Source organism: Psammomys obesus, unplaced genomic scaffold (genome assembly GCF_907164565.1).
Source record: "Psammomys obesus unplaced genomic scaffold, mPsaObe1.curated_primary_1811, whole genome shotgun sequence".
Lineage (NCBI taxonomy): Eukaryota > Metazoa > Chordata > Mammalia > Rodentia > Muridae > Psammomys > Psammomys obesus.
In genome coordinates this window covers 1200108-1207361 of record NW_026590515.1, presented here as the reverse complement: position 1 = coordinate 1207361, position 7254 = coordinate 1200108, and positions in this window count along the sequence as shown.

The window sequence follows — 7254 nt, the reverse complement described above, 5'->3', positions numbered from 1 at the left end:
TATACCTACATCACATAAGAAGTGTAGCTTACCATGAGCCTGGGAGTAAGTGAGTAAGCAGTGTTCCTCCATGGTCTCTGATCAGTTCTTGCCTCTAGGTTCCTGACTTGCATTCCTTCCTTGGCTTCCCCAGTGATAGGCTTGTAACCTCTAAGGCAAATAAAACCTTTTCTTCCTAAGTTGGTATTATTCATGGTGTTTATCATAGCATCAGAAGCCAAACTAGGAAAAACACCCTCTTCTAGCCATCATGGGCACCTGTATTTTTTTTGCCTATACTCCTCTACCAGCATGTATGTAGTTTAAAAAAAATCTCCTGGAAAAAAAAGTATAACAAAGAAACAGTGTTTGAAATACTTGACCAAAGCTGCATAGCTAATAAACAGTAAAATCAAGAACAGAGCCCATGGGAGGCTAGATTCTTGTTTAAAATTTTTTTACTTTTCTCTTCATACCTCCAGGGAAGTATATTTTGTCATCCTATTGATGCTGGTCTTGGTTATGTGATTCAGTTTAATCTTATGGTGGGTGGTAGAAACTTGATTATCCCATTACTGGTGAGCTTTATCATGTACTTAAGTTGACAAATGTGATGTTAGTGGAAATGATATAAGCCCAGATGTGAAATCTTCTCTTGTGATTCATCATGAACTCATACATTTCTTTCATTGTCATAAGGACATGTTCTAGTTAACTCACTGACTCAAAGATGATCTAGGCCTAATCAGTAACCTGTATCTAAGCCTGACTCACAGATGGTATGAAAAAGGGTATGAAAAACTTGTTTCAAGTTACTGAATTTGGTACACTCTGTTATGTAGAAAGAACTAACTGATACTCTAAGTAGTATACATCTAAGAACTTACTAGATTTAATGGACCCTATTCTTTATAAGCAGTGCCTCACATTTAGAATTATTCCTGAGTTGACGTATCTAAGACAATGAAATCAAGAAGTGTCAGTTCAAGGTATGCACATGGGTAGCAACAGTAGCAGAAGTGTTGTGTGACAACCAACCACTTTCTGATTGAGTTTAAGGCATTTGCTATAGGAGAAAATACATACATTTACATACATTACAATAAATACATTTACATACTGTAAATCTGGCCAAGAACAATTGGTTGGGGAGCTCACATGCCACAGGAGTGAATCTACTGTAATTATTCTGCTAAACATACTATCATACATCCCTCTAAATTCACACCTCCATACCAACAGATTAGTGCAACTCTCAGACATTACCAGAGAAGTAATGTGCAGTGCGTGGAGGTTAATATGGAAACTCACAGTTGGTCAAAGTGCAGTGCTCAGCCATAGGTAAAATGTCTTTATCACACTTCTTCCACTAGGCTCAGGGACCATCATAGAAGAGGGACCAGAACCAGGTCAGAGAGAATTGGTGTTTAATAGTGTATTTAGGATACACTATTGATATGATATGATATGATATGATATGATATGATAGCATAGCTGCACTCATTAACACACAGGAGCTGTGGTTACCTGTACAAGGGTTGCATAAAATCAAGCCAGTCAACATTTTAGCACACAGTGAGAAGGGGTTCATGAATCCTTACCCCAAACTGAGGAGCTTGATGGTTGATGGCTAATAAGGGAGAGTCAGTTTTCTTTAAGGGTATAGTTCCTGGTAGGTTAGCTTCAGTCCAGTGAATGGGCCCATACCAGGAGAATATGGACAATGCAAACTAAAGTCAATGGATTAGTTTTTAAAAATCGAGGATATCAAGTTGGGGGAGAGTTAGGGAGGTGGTGTAGATCTGGAAGGAGTTAGGGGGTAGGGACAAATATGATCAAAATAAATTGCATGAAATTCTCAAAAAATTAATTAAAAGTGCTAGCCATCTAAAATGATTAGCTCTACAGCAGTATTTGATAAAATTCAAAAACCATTATCCTTGGAAGTTACTCATTTTTATATTACTTCTCTCACATATTAAAAAAATCAGAAATATAGCTACATAGTTTTGCTCAATGTCAAGTTCACATAGCTTACATGTTCATTTTTTGTCCCTCAACTTCCAGACGTAATCCACTTAAGAGTTTGGGAACATATCTGCCACTCTGAAACAATATCTGAGATGGATAAGTGAACATATTTTGAATGACACAAATGGTTCTCATCCACAGAAAGAAATGACAGGTAAGGAAATGAAAAACTGGATATTTGCAATAAAAATAACTAACAACATGAAGAAGTTTGTTCTGCACCAATGGGCCAGAGGTGTAAAATTTAGATAGAAATGTGGACAACAGCTACCTGAGTAATGACAGACTTTGTTTTTCCCCTTTTAAGATGTGTTGATCTTCTGCATTTACAATAAGGCTGAGAAGTGGAAAGCAGGTCAATGTCTTAGTTTGAACTTGTCTGTGTTTCATTCTTGAAGTTTCAGGGCATAAAATGCATGGGAGATTACATAGCTTAGACACCCTGAGTGATTGTCTACCTACCTCCTGTTTACTCTACATTTATTTCACATGGTGTTATCTAAAATGTGTTCTATGGATTTATGATTTTGTGAGTATATAGGTTTTGCAAATGCATGATCACTCAAAAATTTATTTTGTTGCAAGAATTCTCATGGATGTTTATGCAGGAAGCTGCATTATAAAAATTCTTCCAGCCTGATTCTATTTCTTTAGGGGTTATAAGACTGTTTAAACTATTTAACTGATCTTGATTTAGCTTTGGTAGGCGAAATCTATTAAGAAAATCACCCATTTCCTTTAGATTTTCCAAATTTGTGGAATACAGGCTTTTATAGTATGAAACTAATGCTTGTTTGGATATCCTCAGTGTCTGTTGTTATGACCCCTTTCCATTCTGAGTTTATTAATTTGGATATTCTTCCTTTGCTTTTTAGTTAGTTTGGCTAAGGGTTTGTCTATCTTATTGATTTTCTCAAAGAACCAGCTCTCGGTTTCATTGATATTTTTTGTTGGTATTATTCTCTTTGTTTCTAATTTATTGATTTTAGCCCTGAGTTTGATTATTTCCTGTTGTCTACTACTCTTTGGTGTGTTTGCTTCCTTCTGTTCTAGAGCTTTCAGGTGTGTTACTAAGTTTCTAGTATGAGACCTCTCCAATTTCTTTATGAAGGCACATAGTGCTATAAACTTTCCTGTTAGCACTGCTTTCATTGTGTCCCGTAAGTTTGGGTACATTGTGCCTTCATTTTCATTGACTACTAGACAGTCTTTAATTTCTTTATTTCTTCCATTACTCATTGGTCATTGAGTAGGGAATTGTACATTTTCCGTTGAGTTTGTAGGCTTTCTGTTGTTTCTGTTGTTGTTGAGTTCCAACTTTAATCCATAGTGGTCTGATAAGATACAGGGGGTTATTTCAATCTTCTTATGTCTGCTGAGGCTTGCTTTGTGATTGAGTATATGGTCAGTTTTTAAGAGGGTTCTGTGAGGTGCAGAGAAGAAAGCATATTCTCTTGTGTTTGGGTGAAATGTTCTGTAGATTATCTGTTAGGTCCATTTGATTCATGACAGAAATAAAGAAAATAAAACCCAAGACCTGGTTCCTTTATTTTTGCATTTAGTTTCTACCTTGATGAGCTGTCCATTGGAGAGAGTGGGATGTTGAAGTCTCCCACTATTTAATGTGTGGCATTCGATGTGTGATAATAGCAGAATCTGGAAGCAATGTAGATGTTCCTCAACTGATGAATGGATAAACTGTGGCACATTTATGGAATGGAATACTACTCAGCTATTAAGAACAAAGAAATCATGAAATTTGCAGGCAAATGGATAGAGCTAGAAAAGATCATCCTGAGTAAGGTAACACAGATCCAGAAAGACACACAATGTACTCACTTATAAGTGGATTTTAACCATATAATACAGGATAAGCATACTATGAAGCACAGACCCAAAAAAAGTATCATAGAGGATCCAAGGGAAGATTGCATAAATCCCCCTCATACGGGGAGATAGAATAGACAGAGAAGTAGTGGCTGAAGAGAGGGAACAAGGTAGGAGAGGAGGCGCAGAGAGTTAAGAGGGTGGAGGTCAGACCTGAGGGGAGCAAGGGTGAGAGGGCAGAATGCCTGTAGAGAAAAGAGAAACTGAAGGTGGAGACAACACTGTGACAAGGTGGAGACCTAAGTCAGGGAAGGCTCCTGGGAGGATATGAGAGAGACTCAATCAGAGATTCCTAGTAGCAGAGGCCATAGAGACTGAAGAGGACACCTTCTAACTGGACTAGTCTCCTAGCAGAGGGAGGGGAACACCAACCCACCCACAAAAAAAGTCTACCCGAAATTTACCCTGCTTACAAGATGTGCAGGGATAAAGATAGAACAGATGGAGCAGAGATTAAGGGAATGCCGAACCAATGCCTTGTCCAACTAAACAACTACCCTGTCAGGAGAGTGCCAACCCTTGACACCATGAATGATACTCTGCTAAGTGTGCAGAGAGGAGCCTGTCAGAGTTGTCCTCTGAGAGGCTCTACACAGCAGCACCTCAAACATTAGGCAATGCAAGAAAACAGGACTTGGAGGTAACAGGAGCTAAACAAGAAGACCAACAGAGCCAACTAGCCAGGGCTCAGAGGGGCTTGTTAAGACTGAAGCATCAACCAAGGACCCTGCATGAACAAGACCTAGTCTCACTACAAAGATGTAGCATTAGACCCTCTAGTAGGGGGAGTGGGGACTGCATTGGACAAGGACTCACTTGCCAGCTTTATGGTGGGACAGCCTTGCCAGGCCACAAGGGAAGAGGGCAAGCTCAGTCACTTGATGAGCTGGGATGTATGGGGAAGGAAGTTTCCCTTTTCTGAGGAATAGGAAAGGTAGGTGGAGGGTGGGCAGGACTGGAAGTGGAGGAGAGATGGGGACACAACAAGAATGTAAACTGACTTATAGCCAAACTTTGTGCAGAGTGCAGGAAATTTTATGGAAGGAGGAGTTAGACCTGGAGGGGACAGGAGTTCTACAAGGAGACAAACAGAGCCAAAAAATTCTGGGCTCAGGGGGCCTGCAGAGACTGATGAATCAACCAAAGACCATGCATGGAGAGGACCTAGACCCCTGCTTAGATGTAGCCCATAGGCAACTCAGTCTCCATGGGGACCCCTTAGACTCCAGGGGCAGTCTCTGGCATGAACCTGGTTGCCTGCTTTTGGATCATCTTTCCCTGGTGGGGTGACCTTACTAGGCAACAGAGAAAGAAGATCCAGACAGTTCTGATGGGACCTGATAGACTAGTGTCAGATAGTAGGGGAGGAGGACCTCCCCTATTAGTGGACTAGGGAAGAGGAAGAGGGGAGAAAGTAGGAGGGACAGTGAGACCAAGAGGAGATGAGGGAGAGGGCTACAGCTGGGATACAAAGTGAATTAATTATAATTAGTAATAATAATAATTATAATAAATTAAAAATGAATGTATACTGCATAAAAATAAAAATAACCTATTTTTGAAATCTTAAAAAATAAAAAAATATTAAAAAATAAAAATCATCCAGAGAGTGGTGAAACATGCAGCATTTCTTAGAATATTTGTCTACATATATTATTGAAGAAGTAACTCCCAGTGTCAAAGTGATACAGAACATATGCTGGGCATTTTTTTCTCTAACATGTTTCTCTAATGAAATTTTGTTGCTTCAGGGGCCCCTCTTCTTGCAACATTCAGTGAGATAACTAGGAAATATGATTTATTGACCAGATTCATCTTCCTGGAAAAGAGGAAACTGCTGGTATAAATCGTCCTGTTAGTGAACAAGATATAAGTTCTGCCAACTAACTTGTTGAAACAAATTCTAGCTTTATTGCTGGTGAATGGTGTGAGTTTGGGTGTCTGTGCTACACAACCCAATCTTACAAGTATGTTGTGAGCATTTAATGATATAATAATTAGAAGACACAACATAATTCCTGACACTTGGTAGGTTCTCAATACATATTATCTTAAATTATAACAATTTATATAACTTATATATTTTAATAAAGAGCTTGTATCTATGATACATATATATACATATACATATATATGAACTCAATTATAAAAGACAAACTAACCTATTTCTTTTAAAAAGGACAAAAGTTTTGAATAGCAAAAGGAAATGTATAAAATGTATAAAACGCATAAAAATGTTCAGTATTGTTAGTCACCAGAGAAATAAAGACCACAGTAGGATACTAATTTATTCCCACAAGGCTAGCTACAAGAACAAGAAGGGGTATTCTGGAGAGATGGATCAATGGTTAAAAGCATTGGCTGCTCTTCCAGAGGAGGCAGTTTTGATTTCTAGAATCTACATGGCAGCTTACCAGTTCCAGGACATCCGATGTCCTCTTCTAGCTTCTGCAAGCACTAGACACACAGTACACATGTAGTTCACATAAATTCACCCAGGAAAAACACCCATAAACATAAGATAAAAAAAGCAAAAGAAAAGTCTCCAAATGGGTTCCCTAGTAATGTGAACAAGGACTGTCTCTGACATGAACTCAGTGGCTGGCTCTTTGATCACTCCCCCTGAGGGAGAGGGGCAGCCTTATCAGGCCACAGAGGAGGACAATACAGACAGTCCTGATGAGACCTGATAGGCTATGGTCAGATGGAAGGGGAGGAGGACCTAACCCATCAGTGGACTGGGGGTGGGGCATGGGAGAAGAGGGAGGGAGGGCAGGATTGGGAGGGTATGAGGGAGAGGGCTACAGCTGGGATACAAAGTGAATAAACTGTAATAAATAAAAAAAAATGAAAAAAGCAAAAGAAAGAAAATATGTAATAAGTATTGAAGAAGATATAGAGACTTCAGGAGCTTATTTACTGATATAAGAATATTAAGATGGAATACTCCAAGATGACAGAGACCAATGCCCACCCTTTCTGAAGGGCAGAGGCTCTGAAACCCCCATACTGGTGAGTGCATGGGCAGCTGAAGCCAGAGCATTGACTTTGAGGCTACCTTGGCTAGAGGGGACAACCCGTGAACCGGGACAGTTTAGATCCAGGCCCCCTGTGGAAGTCTCCAGTGTCTGAGAGTGCAAACTATCGACTCCCCTGTGGCAGCTTCAGGGAATGCATAACCTCAGGTACAGACCTCCTTACTCTAATGGCCAAACAGGGGACCCAAATCTGAGATTAGAAAACTGTGGGCCCTCTGAGCTTACTACATAAGCCTGTGAATGAGTTCACAGGCCCTCTGTGCTTCCCACACATGCCTGCCAGTGAGTGCTTCTGCGAGAGAGTGCATACGGAGCCCCA